Genomic DNA, 17432 nt, shown 5'->3' with positions numbered 1-17432 from the left:
GTCAGCATCTTTATGTTTTTGTGTAGTTTGTGGTGAACTGCAATGTGTTAAAATTACACTATAATAATGGAATTGTGAAACGGCATAATATTTTAAAATGTGTATTGCAGTGGAAAGTTTGGTTCTGACAAAGGTACAGCCCTGTCAGGTACGCAGTTCAATGATTATTATCAGCGCAAATACAGGAAAAGCTTTGAAGATGAACGGGATTTGTGTTTTCTGTATCATTCAGCAATCACTGAATCAAGAATGGAGTGATCATTTGTTTCAGGTACACAATCTGAATTATGTACAGCTTTGTACAGGTAGCACGTCTACTGAAATATGTGCAAGTGAATGTTTAAAAACTGCTAAAAGATTGAATATTACACCAGGGAGCAATTAATTGCATATTATTTGAAATGCCTTCACCAATAAATATATTATAATGGTAATTGGGCCCAGTGTACTTCAGCTACTTACTTAAATATAATGACCTGTAAACGTATAGCTGGAAATGAAATGTGTGCTGCAGGAATGTGCTATTAAATAAAGATTTAACGCAGAAGACTTAAACTCATTTTTACTGCTTTGAACAATTTCTGAAAGGTTTAAAGCATGATTTGTTTTCTTCAAGAAGAACTGCTATGGTGGTACAATAGAGCTTTTGGTTCTTACTTTTTTGTTTTTTACCCCACCTCATGGGCACAGGGAGCAGAGACAAAAAACAAGAGAAAGCAACAGAGATAAGAATACCAGTGACCGCCTCCAGCAGACCCCCGTGACCCTGGGTTAGGATATAGCGGGCTGGAGACTGACTGACTGACTGACCAACTGACCGACTGACTGACTGGCTGACTGACTGCTTTGACCACATTGCGTTGCTGTATTTATTTCATAAACCAATTTGTTCTTTGAGTAAAAATGGATGAAATAGGTGGATATTCCTAACAAAACTCGTACACTTTGTATTTTCTCTTTTTAATAAAATGCCTGCTGTGATCAAAAGCATCCTGAAGGCTTGTGACTGGTTGGATGCCAACAAAGACCAAGATTTCATGATATTGACAAGGATGAAGAAATGGATTAGACCAAAGGGGTGATGATGATGTTGATATTGAAGAAATGATGGCCCCTTTCATATTTACTTTTGACAGCATATCAGATATGAACTTATAATTAATAATAATAATAAAACACATTCCCGTCAGTTGCTGTTGCTCTACCATTGAAGTTTGTTGAATTTTGAATGATTTTTTTTTGACCTTCAGAATTTCAGGGAGTTCCTTGGGGCAGAAGGCCTACTGTGATGTAACTTTGTTCAGTAACTCTCAGTGAAGAAAGGTGAGGACGGACCAGCCAGGTTCAGTGGTTCCTTGTCTAACTGGGCAGGACTGTGTAATGGGTGGGGGGGGGGTTTGTAGTTTTTAAGGCTGTATACCACCCTAATCTGATCGCCTATGAGCAGACCTGCAGGGTAGCCTGGGAACTGATTGGGTGCTGCGGGCAGGGGCTCTGCTAAGAGAGGGTTACCTTATCCAGAAATGGGTCGGTCTGACTTGGAAGTGCTTCTCTCTCTGGTGTAAATCACAGCACCAGAAGTACTCCGGGTTCAGCATAAGAGGAGCCACCTTGCCTCACTCAGGGAGTCAGAGTCATGAACATAGAAGGCCAAAACTTACCTGCAGAGGGGCGAGTAGAAGGAATAAAAAAATAAAAAAAATTTGTGTTTCTTATTAAGGAACGAAGAGCCCATATAAGTTATTTCTGTCAAATAAACTCATGTTTGAACCTGGAAGTTGTGTGTGTGTGTGTGTCTAGGGTCACAATGCTCCATACTGTACAGGTCACACTCCCCTATCAATAACTTTTGTGTTTTGATGCATAGCTTTTAAATTGCAAGACCTAAACTGCTGGGTTCAAAGTTCAATGTGTGAGTCAAATTAATAGAAAATTCATTTGGGACAAAAGTCTGCAGCCACAGAGGACCCCTGGGACTGAGTCTGAGAACGACGTTATCAAATACTGAGTTATGAATGAACGATTCAGTGCCATGTTATTGTTCACTCTGAATCAGAACTTTATATATACTGTACTGTGTGTGTAGAGTACGTGTACATGTGTGCACTGTATGTACGTATAGTCACACGGGTGCACTTGGGGGACAACTTAAGGGTTCTGCTGGTGGTAATCTCTTGCCAAAGCAGGGGTTGGCGCTGTCTTCTAGTGCCTGATCTCTGCAGAACAGAAGACAGACCGCCATTCCACCACTTATGTTGCTTTCTTTGTCTACCCTACTGGACATGACCCTTCATATCTGGCACCCATACGCTTCGAAGTTCGGCCATATTTTGTGTGTAAAAAAAATGTCTGTCATCTTTGTAAAACAATCAACTAATTTGGTTTTGTTTCACATGGGGTCATGGACCTGCCCCAAACATTTTTCTGTGTCGGCTCTTTTCTCTTATAATTCATATGAATGTCCATGTTTTACGACTTGTGTCTTTTTAATGTTTACAATGCATGTGTCTGTTAAGTCATGCTTTTTCATGCCCATACCAACCTGTATAATGTATGTGGGCACTCGTTTTAGAAGTAATTACTGCACTGAGTTGGGTAGACTGCACTCACAGGCGGCTTTAAGTTAGTACCCAACATTGCTGCCCTTGCCCACCTTCTAGATACACACCATTACAGCAGTCAGTCTTACCTCTTGTGCTTCACACCACCCTGGCACATCTGAATCATTTTAAAACCATTCCTGTTTATAGGTTAGCATTGAACACTCTTATCCCAACAAAGCTGCTTGCCAGACTGCAGACTTCAGCTTTGCAGATTTCCCGCATAACATCCTCCATGATGACCTCAACACAAGCCCTCCATAAGATAGTGAGGTAGTGTGTTGAACCCCTGGTATGACTGTGTGTTCAGACTCAGCACCAGCTCCATCATCATAGACCTGATCACCAAAAAGGATGAAATGGCTTACAGGCGGGATGTCTGCTCACCAACTCAGCAGTGTCTGGACAACAGTGTGACATTTAATCTCAGGAAAATCAAGGAGCTCATCACAGACGTTCAAAAGTAGATCACACTGCGATTTTTATCAAAGGGGATTCTATGGAAATGGTGTGCAGGTTTACACTTCTGAGAGCAACTGTAACTGATGACCTGAAGTGTGAACGGCACATTCTGTCCTTTGTCTCTGCTTCCACAGAAGTCTCACGCATGGCTGGTTTACTGCCGAGGGTATTGAAGGCCACAGACAATACCACCAGCACCCAGCTACCTTCTCTTCATCTATAACACACACTGGCAAGATTATTATTATTATTAAATAATTTCTTTTTATTGTGAAGAGGTAGGCAGGCATTGTGGCAGGACTGTGCATTTCTCCGTTGCCTATAAGGAGAGTGATTTCATTCTCCTTGTTTTTAGGAAACTGATCTTTAAATAATAATAATAATAACAATAATAATTGTTTATATTTATATAGCACTTTTCTCTCAACCATCCTGCACAGTTGTTTTTCTCATTCCTTCATGGCAAATAATAAATAACTAAAGACCCTCACTCCAATAGACTTGGTGAAAGCATCCAACCAATGATAAGAAATAATGACATGATATATAAATAATTGCACAGATGTAATTATACTGCGTAATTCTATTCTCTGTTTATTTTCCGTGGTTTATTGTATTATTATCAGTGTTCTGAACAGACATACAAGTAACATAGTAACAGTGTTATTGCGCTGTCTGCACAGGACAGTAAACTCGAACTTTAAGTAAAGCCACAGCACTAAACGTGACTGCCAGCCTCCTTACTGTCAATATGAACTATGATGAGATCGCCTAGTGATGATTCTGTGCTGAATGCACACTACAACTGACCCATTATTCGTTATCAGTAGTAGTAGTTTAAAGAACGTTTATTTTTATGTTGATCGAAGTTTTGCCTGGTCCGCTTCTGAAAACTCGTTTAATATTGTTACCCTGAACCCAGTTTAAGAGCACTCACAGTGGTCTCAAACTCAGACGTTATATGTATATATAGTTATTATGGTTGACTTATGTAAAGCTCATGGCTGACAACTGTAAGGGTCCACTGTTATGGACATTGTACATTTCACACATACAGCTTTTAGTCTTGAAAACGTTGATGGATCAAATAAGTCAATGAATGTCTCTATTTCCTAAAATGTGTCCCTCTCAAGTTTTTCAACAAAATCGTGAAATGTTTTGAAAACCTTTTTAAAATCAATGGAGTTTATTAATTGGAAATCTTTAGCTAGAATGTTCTTGTATTCGGGTGTATAGTAAAAGGGTAAAGGTGATTCTTAACACTGAGGAACACTGTTTGAAACACGGGATGCCGAACTGGTTTGTTACTTTTATATCAACAAAGTGATCAGAAAAGTTAAAGTGCTTAAACTGCGTAGATAGTGTGAGATTATTATTCTATTTAAGTCACTGCCCCAAATAACAAATTGCACGAAGGCTTACACCATCAGAGCTCTCTGCAATAAGCCTGTCAACTCTTTTATCACAGCGAGCGCGAGGGAAGTAGTGATGTGTCGTTCGCGAACGAGCCGGCTCTAAGAGCCGATGCTTTGAAGCGAACGAGAGGAGCCGATGACCGTCGAGCAGAGCCGAAGTTTCAGCCGCTCCTGCTCAGCTCTGCTGAAAATCCATTCGGCAGGGGCGGGACTATATTTATATGGGCACACAGAACATTGGCTCATAATGCCGGCTCGTTCACGAACGACACATCGGACTAGGATCGTACCACTATGTGAAAGAAGGAAGGGGGGCAGATGCTCCGAAGACAGCGAGTGTTTGGTACAGGCCAAGTACACAGAGCTACCTGTCGATGCGACAGACGAGGAGCCAGATTTAAATGCAAGCGCATCGTGAAGAAAAAAAAGAAGAGTAAAAAATGAGTGAAAGCCGAAAAAGAAGCAGTATTTGGCTGCATTTAAGTGATATTGAAGACTGCAAAGCTAAGTGCAGAATTTGTAATATGAAAATATCCGTTAGAGCAGAGCAGGGTCAACAACAAACCTGCACAGATATAAGCTATAAGATCCACCCACCCATCCGTGCAACTGGAGGAGAGCGTGCCCTCTCTCCTGCCATCCACTGACCCTGGAAAAGAGACAAGTACTTCTGCTGCAACATCCACTGTCTTACCGAAAACTGCAGGTATAACACGGTCTTCAGTTCAAACCAAAATAAGCACATTTATTCCAAAACAAATGACGCCAGACAAACAAATAAGTGCCGATGAGGAGCTGGCTAAAATGATAGCTAGCGACTGTTGTATTCCTCCTATATTCCACTTTAAGAGGTATCTAATTCCGTTTAATAACCACCGGCTCACACACGGGTTCTTACTCAAAACAGCGTCCTTTCATTGTTTTACTCTCCACACTTCTTCACACACTTCTTTTCACTTATATTTCCGGTTCCCATAATACCTTTCCAAATCACCTGACCTATGACATGTTAATCATGGATATGACATCCCCCCTTTACTTGGCATTAGACTTCTATTTGAAACAATAATAAAATAGAATGAAACTGGGTTGCATGCACATCCATTAAACTAATCAGCATTGCAGCTTAACCAAACATAAATTCCTTATTACACAGATAAACATTGAAAAGAGCATATTTTTTTTTTCAAAATCATGAATAGCATTAAAGTGTTGCCTTTTTCAATCTTATGCATCATATGTCAATCTTTCACAAACATAGTCAGAAAGTCTACTAGGTTTTTGCTTAACTCTTTGCGGTCTAATCAGTATTTCTGCATGTCTCTGTTTATCAGAGTCCTTTTCTGTTTGCGAAGTTATCTGTTCTTTTCTCTCTTCATTAGCATCTGTGTCTGTAGATCTCTGTGTTGCCTCCTCTTCATGTAGTGTTTCGGGAATTTGTCCTTGTAATTCATATTTCTTGACAAAAGTAGTATTTCTCGCATATTGTGCTCCGGTTGGGGACTCCACTACGACTTTGTTTCCTGTTTTGCTGATGATTTTATGTGGCGTCGTACTGAATGTTGTTGAGAACTTGTCAGTCTTGTCTTGTCTCAAGAGTACAGTATCACCAACATTGACTTCTGATTGTCGTGCCCCTCTGCGCACATCTGCATACATTTTGCTCTTTGCTTTTTTCTCTGAGTCATGATCATATAGTTCCTGATCAGCTTGTGTCTCTAAAAGTTCTGCAAGTTTTCCTCTTATCTTTTGATTAAAAAGTAATTCAGCAGGACTTTTACCAGTTGTTGCATGGACGATGCTTCTGTACACCATCACATATTTCCGCAATTCTCTTTTCCAGTCTAATCCTTCAGCTTGAGCAATCTCTCTCTCTCTGTGGTCTCTTTGGCTGTGTGTGACATGGTCGACATTTGCTCCTCGATACGCTCACAGCGCTCCGCTATTTCTAATGCACAAGCCAGCGTTAGGCCACTCCCCTCTTCCAAAAGTTTTCTGCGTACATATTCAGACGTTCCTTTACTTAAAATTGCATCCCTGATCTGATTGTCTGAGTCGTCACCGTAACCACAGTCTTTCACTACCTGCCGCAGGCGTGTGGCAAACTGCTGTACCGTCTCACCCAACTGCTGGTGTAGCTTTTGAAATGCGTGTCTCGCTAACGCTGAATTAATTTGAGGTACAAAGTATGTATTCAAAGCATCGACTGCCTTTTGGTAGTCTGTTAGCTCACCCGTGTCCGGCAAAGTTGACAAGATATCCTGCACGTCCGCTCCGGCCATATGTAGTAGTAGCGTGCGTCTCCTTTGCTTCGTAACACTGGTTGTATCTTCGTTTATTATGAGCCCTTTACCGTCTGCATATAGCTCAAACGACATTAGCCATCTTTTCCATCTGGAACCTAGCGTGGCTGGATCCGTGTAGCATGCGAAGTTCTGGATTCCGGATTTCTCCATACTAATTGACTAACTGATCCAACTAGTAAAATTAAAGTACTCCTCGTCGCCAATGTTGTATTCCTCCTGTATTCCACTTTAAGAGGTATCTAATTCCGTTTAATAACTTTCAACCATTTTCCATTGTGGAGGACATTGGATTTACAACTTTTGTACAGGCCTTAAACCCCATGTATGTTCCTGGCCTAAAAACTTTTATTCAAAGAGTTTCATAGTGTTGTGTTGTTGTTGAGATTGGCCTTTATTTGTTTGCTGTGGTTTTGTGTTAAGTTGTTCATTTAAAGCTTTTATTAAAATGTTAAACAATAGTAACGGTGTATTTTTTTGTAATGGAAAAAATGCATAAAAATACGTAATGTCTGAAAACAATGAATAAGAAATTGCTTATACACAAACCATTCATAATTGCTTAATTAGGCTAAAATATAAGCACCCAAGTGATACTAAACGAAGAGCCATTTGGGAGCCGTACGACCTGCAGCCGGACCCTTCTCGTAAGAGCCGGCTCTTTAAAGGGAGCCGATCCAAAAGAGCCGGAATTCCAATCACTAGAGGGAAGTGACGTGGGCACAAGGGTGTGTCGACATCGCGGTTACCTGGTAGGTGTTGCCGGCGTTGGTCCCGCAGTGAGGGCTACTTGGTTTTGCGGTTTCAAAAAAGTTTTATGGTTTGTGAAATCTTTTAATATTTGCCCTTAAATGCGCTGCGCCGAGAGCGTCTTTATGGCTGACAACAAATTCGTGTGTTTATAGCTTGTGTATCGTAAAGTGTCACTGGCCCGTACATGAAGTAAGCGATGGTTTTATTTAGGCGAAACAATTTTTTAATGTGAAAAATATATGGCGTATAGAGAGTAATTCACTGATGTCGCGTATTTGTGATATTTATTTAGACAGATTCGATTGTCCTCGATCTACTAATACGGCGGGCGGGGTCCTACAAAGTGACTTGTCCCGAGATCTTGATCTTTACGTTTTAACTTTAAGTTTCGCTGTTGTGTCACCTCTGTATTTAATGTGGCGCATGAGTCGAGTCCACTGTTAAAAAACGCTGTACGGGCCGATCACACGCACATAACAAACCCACACAAGCCGTCTCGCCTTCGTGCTTTTTAATTTGAGAGCTAACGCTTCGAAATAAACAAAACGTCCCCAGCCCGAGTGTGACTGAGGAGACGCCATGTCTGGCGTAGTGTTTAACGATACAGGCCTGTGTGCAAAGTGAAGGGTTGACCGTCCTATTGCTGGGCCTCGTTTAGAAAACTCCTGCCTGGATTCAATCGTGAAAAGATGCGCACCACAGATTTATAAAACCGGTCATCCTCGCCTTCCTAGGCAACAGCTGACGTGTTGAGACCCCGCCTCCTGCATTCAAGAGTTTCAGGCTGCGCGTGAACATTCATCGCATTATAGCCCCTCCTCTGTGTTCTGGGGGGCTAAGGTGGCAGCTTCAGAGCGGGTAGCCCCTGTTTCTTAGCACATGCAGTGACACGATTGCTCATGCAACAAATAGTGTAGAACATATGAAAAACTGAGGAGTGCCGAAGCGAGTGCACTTCAAAATAAACATCAGAGTTTGACTGATGGCCAAGGCATCACGTGTGACTGTGCATTAATATAATGTAACAATTTACAGTTGTTAAAAGTAGGTTCATTTCTCCTAGGTGTCCTTATTGCAATTTGAGTGCTCCAATTACCTTAGGAGAGCCAGACCCCATGAAAATGGCCTTTTTATGCTGGCAAACACATTATGTTTTATGTAAGTGTGCCTCACCAATTTCCATTCCATCATTTCCCATTTTTGCATGGACAGTTCTGTTTGCACATTTTAGGCCTCGTTTGGTGTCTGCAAGCTTTAAAAATGCGGCCCCTGCTCTCGGACTCTTTGGAGCTTCGACTTGTGAGAGTAAATTCATGGGGTTTGTGATCGGACCATTCGAAGATTCACAGAGTCATTGTTGAGTGTCACTAGATCTGCATTCAAAAAGGGAATTAAAGATGCATGGCAGAGTTGGCAGAGATAAAGGGCAAATTAAACATATTAGACACCAATCATTTTACTCCAAATTCAGTTTGACAATAAAATGGCATTTTGGGCTGACTGCGGTATATTTCATATTTTACACCGTTGAGTCTGTAGGTTGGATGTGCTGCGGTTTGGAGCCAAAGACACAGGCCTGACTCTCCTCATCCTGCTTCAGCTGTGTAGTGAGAAGCTTCATGTGATCTGCCAAATAATGTCTTTGTTTTCCTGTCGACATAATTGATTCATGAAAAGCTTCAAAATAGCCACATGGAAACAGCAGTTACTCCAGCATAATTAAAAGTTTTTATATAATCTGTTGAGTTTCACTTAGTAATGAATTACTGCCTGCTGTGTTCAGTCGAGATGTGCTGCTAACAGTTGATTACGTCATTCTAGTCCTCCTAATGCCTGACTAACATTTGATTATTTCACACAAGTTAAGGCTCTTTGATGCCCACGTCTTAGTAGGTGAAGGTTTGGATTGTGATTTGTTGACTGTAAGATTCCACTAAGAAAAGACATTTTAACATATCAATATTTAGGGTGAGGCTGTGGCATTGGCTATTTTAAAAATCAGTCAATAAATAAAGATGAGCTCAGCCTGCGGTGTGTAAGGCTCTGTGTGCAGGTGTGCATTTGTGTGTGGTGGAGCCGCTCTGGACTGTTGATTTGGAAATAAGCTGATCGTGAATTCATGTGGAGACATGTGTGTTTGGCCAATCACCACATTAGCACTCTGGGGTCTGTAATCGGCACCAGCACACCTGCATCGCTATTAGCATAAAAAGAACCCTGAGGAAGAAATCGGGAGATCGACAGAAAGAAAAGCTGAGTGATCCGTGGAAGGCAAAGAGGAAGAAGGTTAAATCAGGGGGCTCGCTCTCAGCATGGCGATGGGGAAGCAGGTGGTTGGTGGCGCCACGTGAAGGCAGGCGATTTCAATGTGTATCACTTTTTATCTAAACTGTCCAAAACTTTATAACGGTGCAAATTTATAGAGCAAAGCATTACCTTCAAATCTGACTGAAGCTACCATTTTTATAGTTCTAGGGTGATGTTATATTTATGACCCACACTCCCTTTATACCCACTAACTACCTGTTTGAATTCAAAGAATACAGTTGGAAAAGCCGAGGTCAGTGTGCAGGACAAGCAGGAATGGCCAGTTGTGTCTATCAAGTTCTCGAGTAAGGAGCTCCAGTGAGCTAATAGTATTATCACTGGGTTGGTAATAAATATAGCGACATAACAAGTATTGTGTGCAGAAAGTACTTTGTTAATTCTGTGCTACTTGTGATACACTCGACTAACTGACTCTGCTGTTACTGACGCCAGTTGTCATGGGAAGTGTCCTGGGCAAAGCTGGCTGCCACAGCTGGCAGCTTCATATGCATTGGGTGTTTTATTTTGTGTTGCTCAATTCTTCATACTTTAATGTTTAATATTTACCCAAATATAGAATCACCTGTCATTGGTGCATGAGCAGCTGCCTTTCCCATATGTTTATTTTGGAGCTGATGCAGCACTTTATAAACTGATTATTTTCAGAGAAAACAAGCAAATGAATGCTTTGGCATTTTGAGTGGCAAGCAGATGGGGACAGGGGTCTTCCAGGATTCGACCTGCGCACCTCTCACATGAGAGTAACGTAACATGGGCTGGGTGAGATGTCCTAATCTCACACGTGCCCGTCACCGCCCCTTTGATGTTGGTCTCCAGCCCACCTCACACAATCCGGGGTCATTGGAATTGTCCGACTTGGAGCTCCAAGTTTGTTGTTTGCTCTCATTTGATAGCATGTGGATGCACAGTCGTGTAATATCAAATACGCATAGTAACTTCATTTCTCGCTCAAAGTGCCACATAGTACAATAAATAGTTCATTAAAAACTGCATAATGCTTAGAGTATTAAGAATAAAATAAATGAGTTTTAATGCTATGCAGCTGCACATATATTTGATATAATATGAATTACAGAAACTTCGCTAAATAATCGAGCTGGCCAGGAGTAGAACACAGACGGGCACACGTTATTTAGGAAAGACGAGTAAAACTGAAGACGAGGAGGGAGAGTCGCCATGTTTGTTAGACAGAATTGAAATGCAAGGCTTCTTCATTCGAAGGTGAGGCTCAGCTTAGCGAGGACCTGTGGATTTGTGTGGACAGCATCAGGGACCGAAGCCTCATATTAGGAGTGAGTTGTAGACCCCTAAATGTAGACGACCGTTTCAATGTGCATCTTTTTAATAACCTTAACAAGGCAGGTTTAGAGGAGGATATTCTAGTCTAGACATGAATCACCCAAACGTTAACTGGACTACAAGAGCAGGAGTTTTAAGACACAACGAGTGACAGTTTTTAACACCCCAATGTGGGGGGAGGCCTGTCCAGATTTAGTATTCAGTAAAAATCGGACCGACTTTGGGGTAAAGGTGATTGGACCATTAGTATATTACACTGAGGTCACTGATCCTAATCTACAGGGTTTGGGTAAAGCGCATATTCAAAAAATTGGATATATTTTTTATGTTCATCTTTGTGTATTCAACAACTCATCTAGTGACCATAATGTAATAAATTTCACTGTGTTTTAGCAGAGCACATATTCTAAAAATAAAGGTTCTACAGAAGACCCCTATGAAGTCGCGGTTCAGAGTTCGTGGCCTCAGTCATTCGCGGATTTAATCTAATAATTGTTACCGGAAACCGCAAATGTCCTCCGTAATTTTGTATGGCTTTTTTTGTGGCAATACTGTACTGTAGAGAGAACAGGAAGGAACTGTAGAGGAAAACACAGCTTGGGATGGTGAAAGTAGACAATAGAATTAGAAACTGCGACTCCCAGCAGTTCTGCAGTGGCTCTGATTGGTCTTCTGCTGAGGGTGCTGGGGCTGTTGGGGTCAAAGGATGTCAGCGCGGCTTTTACATTTTATCCATTGCCGTTTTTCATGATTTACTGTGTGTGTTTTGTTTGTGCTTTGTTGTATTTAATGTGTAGTTGCCATAAGGGGAATAGGGGTGGTATCGTTGTTTTCATTTATTTCATTACATTCTTTATTTGCTGTTTGATTACCAGTTTGCTTTGTTTTTGTCTCTGTTTGTGAGTGTGTGTGGCTTGGGTCAAGGCTGGGTGTGTCCCTGGAATCTCCACCATAAAAATAAATAAATCGGCGTCTTCTTAAAGGTGTGAATGTTAGCGTCACCGGACAGCTACAGCGTTATTCATTTCTCCTTGCTGCCGATTGACTGTTATGTATCTCCAGCTGAGTGTTCTTGTGTTTTTCATTTTGTTCCTCTTAACCCTTAAACCACCATAACCAGCTATAGTCGTTTCCCAGTGCCATTCGCAAGCACGCAGGAGCTGTTCAGTCAGTGCCATACATTCATTGAGCAGCCAGCCCCTTGTGAGCAGGAGGGCTGAACGCACCCCTCGAAGACACGGACCCTCCTCAAAAAACCCCTCTTAAAAAACGCTGATAGACTACCTTCACATTGGTCCCTTACTTGTGGCTGCTCTGTTGCGTGATATACTTCTTGTGCGACGCTATGCATACTTAAAAGCATGACCAGCACCTGTATTTTTGGCTGATTGCTTTGTTTCTCTCTCCTCTTCCAGACATCCTCTGCTCCCGCTGTGCTCCCCTATGATGTTTGTCTATTCTTTAATCAAGAATTAACTGCATACTGAGCTCGTTTCACTTCTGAAAGAGACATGTTTGTTTGTTTGAAGTGTTTGAATAAAGTTCCTGTCTCAACAGTCTCCTGTGTTTCTGTACAATTCTGTGACCCAAGCGTGACACCCTGCAGCCTCACTATCACTGGGATTGATCTGCTGCACTAGACTAGCCTGCCAGCGTTAGCGTTGCCCACTGTGTGCTTGAGTGCAGCCAGTTCAGTGATTTACAGAATTTCATCCATGGATCATTTGCACTTTGTACATATTGTTCCAGTAGTTTTTAAATAGTTTTTGCAGTTCATTAGCAGTGTGTAAAATGATCAATGCTGCAGTAATTGTGATGCTCTTTGCAGGAAATAAAATGTGTTCCATTAAAATTTCACTTTTTTTTTTGTGAATTGACGTTTTCTTAAAAAGTGCAGCAAAAAAGTATTTGCCTTCCAGGGGTGCATTAACCCCCAGGTATGTGGCAGTTTAAGGGTTAAAGCCCCAAGATGCCACTGAAACGCCCTGCACCTTCTAAGGCTTCTGGCAATGAAAACGGACTTGCATGAATGACAGCACATATAGCGGTGACATCGGTATTTTACATTCTAGCACTGCTGGAGACGTATCAGTACAGTGATGTACAGTATACAGGTTTACCTTTACATTCTTTATTTTTAGGTTATGTATTAAGCTGAGTTTGAAATAAAATGCAAGTATTTTGGGGGCATAATTAGGGTTTAAACTATAAAAATAGGCTTTTTTTTTTTAATAACATCCAAAATTCGCGGGTGCTCTAGGAATGTAACCCCCTGTGAATTTTGGGGGTGTACTGTATTTAACTTTAGCAGGGTCAACTTTGAGGAGATGTGGCAAGACCGATTAAGATAAACTGGGATCAGAGTGCAGAGGAGATGCGAGTCGGGTTCAGAGGTGTTCAACCTTTGTGATAATGAGCCAAATAAACATGGCGGCATACCCGTAGGTAATGAACACAAACTCGCCTGACCCTGATGGGGAGTCGATTTGGTCGTGGAATCTGATTTGATGATAGTTAACAAATTTTTTTGAAAAGAATATAAATCAGCTTGTGACTTACAATAGTGGAGGAAAGGACTTTCTACTGAATCCTTTGTAGTATTTAATGAATGGATCTCTAAATAAAAGCACACTGTTACAAATAGTTTATGAATGTTTTATATTGAATTAGCAGCAATGCCTACTAAGCCAGTAGAAGCAGCTTAGCCAGAGCCAGAGTGCTCTTTCATTGTCCACTCTAATGGTGACCGGAGTTTCAGGCGTTTACTGCTCTGCTCTGTAATTCGGAGCGTCTTTGGAATTCCAGTCAATATCTTTACTAAATCAGTGGGATATGGGATCAGTGACCGGGTGACTCAGTGTGGCTGACCATCCTCTGTTCTGTTGGCGACACTGAATGTTGAATGGCTGCCCCACTAACACACTCATTAGTGAATAGTGGACAATAAAATGGCTGGTACATTCTAATAAACATGTTTTATTATTTCTACTCTTATAATAACTCCAAAACACAAAAACTGGGAAATATGAACCTGCTTTGTTAGGTGACGAGTCCAAAAGGGAACTTGGTTGGAGCAAACAGCTGCAGCCAAAGGGTGTCTCCAGGACTGAGTCAGAGTAAAGAGAGCCGCGCATTGTGTTTGAACTCTAAAGTGACGTCGTCAGGTCACTGTGTCCTTCTGTCAGGCCTGTTTTTAAAAAAAAAAAAAAATTGAACTTTACCTACTACAGATAAGTTTTTAATTCTTGGTGATTTTAAATTTCATGTTTGCTGTCCTTTCAAACTTTTGGTTGTGTGTGTTTTTTTTTTCCATCTTCTCCATTCATTTAATTTGACTCGGTCTGCTGTGGGCTCAACTCATGAGCATGGACTTAGCGTAGACCGCGTTTTGTCATTTGGGGTTTCAGTGAGCAATAAGGACGTGGTCGATGCATGCCTGTCTGGTAACAAACGCATACCGCTTGACATCGCTCTTCCTAGTTCACGTCCCAAGCACAGTCGGTCTCTGTACTACTCACACTTTATAACACTTCGGACAGCCAGTCAGCTCTCAGCTGCACATCGTACCTCTCCTCTAGTTTTCACCATTTGAGGACCCCTCTCAGTACAGTAGCCCCGATGAACTACTTACACTTCATTGCTACACTTTACATTTACAATTCAACATGTATTGAGATTATTGATACAGAGGGGACTGGGCGGTCTCTTGGTCTGGAAACCCTACAGATTTTATTTTTTTCTCCAGCCCTTGGAGTTTTTTTGTTTTTCTGTCCACCCTGGCCATCGGACCTTACTTTTATTCTATGTTAATTAATGTTGACTTATGTTTATTTTTTATTGTGTCTTCTATTTTTCTATTAATTTTGTAAAGCACTTTGAGCTACATTTTTTTGTATGAATATGTGCTATATAAATAAATGTTGATTGATTCAGTTGTTCCACTGAAATGCAGAAGGTCAAAACATCAACCATGCCTAAATAGTGCTGTCATACAGGAAGGCAGAAAGAAAATGGAAGAAAGATAAGGTTCATGTCTCCTACCAGATTTTAAGAGAATGTATGACTGACTACCAGTCCTCTGTCAAAGTGGCAAGCGGAAAATACTTTGCCAACATTATTCTAAAAAACTGGCAGAGCCCCAAAGTTCTGTTTAATACAATTAATAACCGCACAGCACCCCACTGCCACAGCCATCTCTGGGCTACTGCAGAAGCTTGTGAAGATTTTCTATTCAGAAAATGAACAGTATCGGAGCACAAATTCCGCTTCGGTCCCATGATCCTTTTGATTCACCTGTATGTTCTGTTTCCTCCGTCAGTTTGAACCTGTGTTAGTGTCTGACTTAACTGACTTAATAATGCTTGTGAGGCCTACCACCACTTCTCAGAGATGTGCGGCAGGCAGATGGTTCTAGAATTCTTTCTGTAATAAACAGCAGTGTAGTAAATGGCATTGTTCTATCAAGTCTTAAACAATCTGTGTCCAGCCTCTCTTAAAACAGCCTGGCCTGGATCCATCAGTTCTTATCAGTTTTTAACTCCATAGTAGAGTCTGCCCTTTTGAGGGTTTCTAATGATCTGTTTCTAGCAGATGACTCTAGAAAGTGTGCCACCTTAATTCTTTTGGACCGGAGTGCAGCATTTCACCCTGTTGATCTCGCTGTTTTGTTGGATCAGCTGAAAAATAATATTGGCACTCAGGCTACTTAAGTGGTTTGCCCCTTATTTAGAAAAAAGAACATTTTCGATTAAGTTGGGAAATTATTACGCCTCCTCTGCAACAATTATATATGGAATACCTCAAGGCTCCATCTTGGGCCCTGTCCTGTTCTCCTTGTTCATGTTCCCCCTTGCGTCCATTTTTCAGAAATATAATAAAAATATATCACTGTTACACAGATGACACGTAGTTATACCTTCGACTTAAGCCAGGTCAAGATGGTGCTGTGCAGTTCATTTCAAAGGGGATGTTAAGTATTAGATGTCACAGAATTTTCTTAACGAAACCAAGACACAGCAGATTTTATCATATTTGGGAATCCTGACTTGGTCAGAGTTATAGCAAATGATTTGGGTTCATTGTCAGCTAAATTGCACAGCAATGTCAAAAATCTTGGTACTAAATTCTGACAAACAAGTAAACTCAGTTGTTTGTGTTGGCTTCTTTCAACTTCGGAATATATCAAATCTCAAACATACTAGAAATTGTAAATTGTCATTCATGCTTTTATTTCCTCATATTTTGACTGTTGTAACCCTCTTTACCTGCGTTTGTGTCAGTCGAGCTTGTCACGCTTACAGGTCTTCCAGCTGCAAGGCTTCTAACAGGTACAGAGAAAGGCGAGAGTATCACTCCTGTGCTCACGTCCTTGCACTGGCTGCCTGTTAAATACAGAGTTGAATTTAAGGTTTTATTATTTGTTGTCAAAGCTCTCCATCAACCTCTATCTCTGACCTTGTCAGTCTCCACTCTACCTCTTGAACCCTTCGGTCCTCTGATCAGATAATTTTAACTGTGCCACCCTCGTGGTGGAGGTTTAAAGGTGCCCAGGCCTTCTCTGTAGCTGCCCCATGACTCTGGAATAGTCTTCTATCTTTTATTAAGTCATCCCCCACATTAGATATTTTAAGTCCAATTTAACAAACGATTTATTTTCTCAGGCTTTTGAGTTATTTTAAGGACTTTGTATTCAGCTGTCTGTTGTGTATTGTGGTCAGTTGATTGTGATTCTCTCCTTCTAATTCTTCCTTAATCTGTTAGTAGTTTTATTATTTTTAAAATGCGTTTTACTCTTCTTTTTTATTTTGTTTAAATGTTGTGTTTGTTTTAGTTAATTTTCTTGTGCAGCACTTTGTTTGACACTTGTTGTCTCTTAAATGTGTTATGTGCAGACATTCCTCACTTAATGGCTGAGGTCCATTTTTACAAATTGGTCCATAAGCGAAGAGTCGCCCCTCACCGATGTTTCGAGCATTCTGTGTGCTGCCATTTGTGTCTGCCATCTGATATGGGATCTAGTTCAGCGTATAATACCGACTGGTCAGAGAGCTGGTCTTAAACTGGCAGGTTGTTAAGTGAGGAGTGTCTGTATGAATAGATATGAAATGACCTTTTTATTTTATTTTTTTCAGTATACAATACAATACACTATGTTTTTGTATAGCCCAAAAATCAGAGTGCCACAATGGGGTTTAACAGGCCCTGCCTCTTGACAGCCCCCCAGCATTGACTCTCGAAGAAAAGGAAAAACTCCCAAAAAAAACATCCTTGTA

This window comes from Polypterus senegalus, chromosome 1 (genome assembly GCF_016835505.1).
Source record: "Polypterus senegalus isolate Bchr_013 chromosome 1, ASM1683550v1, whole genome shotgun sequence".
NCBI lineage: Eukaryota > Metazoa > Chordata > Cladistia > Polypteriformes > Polypteridae > Polypterus > Polypterus senegalus.
Note: the sequence above shows the minus strand (reverse complement) of the source record.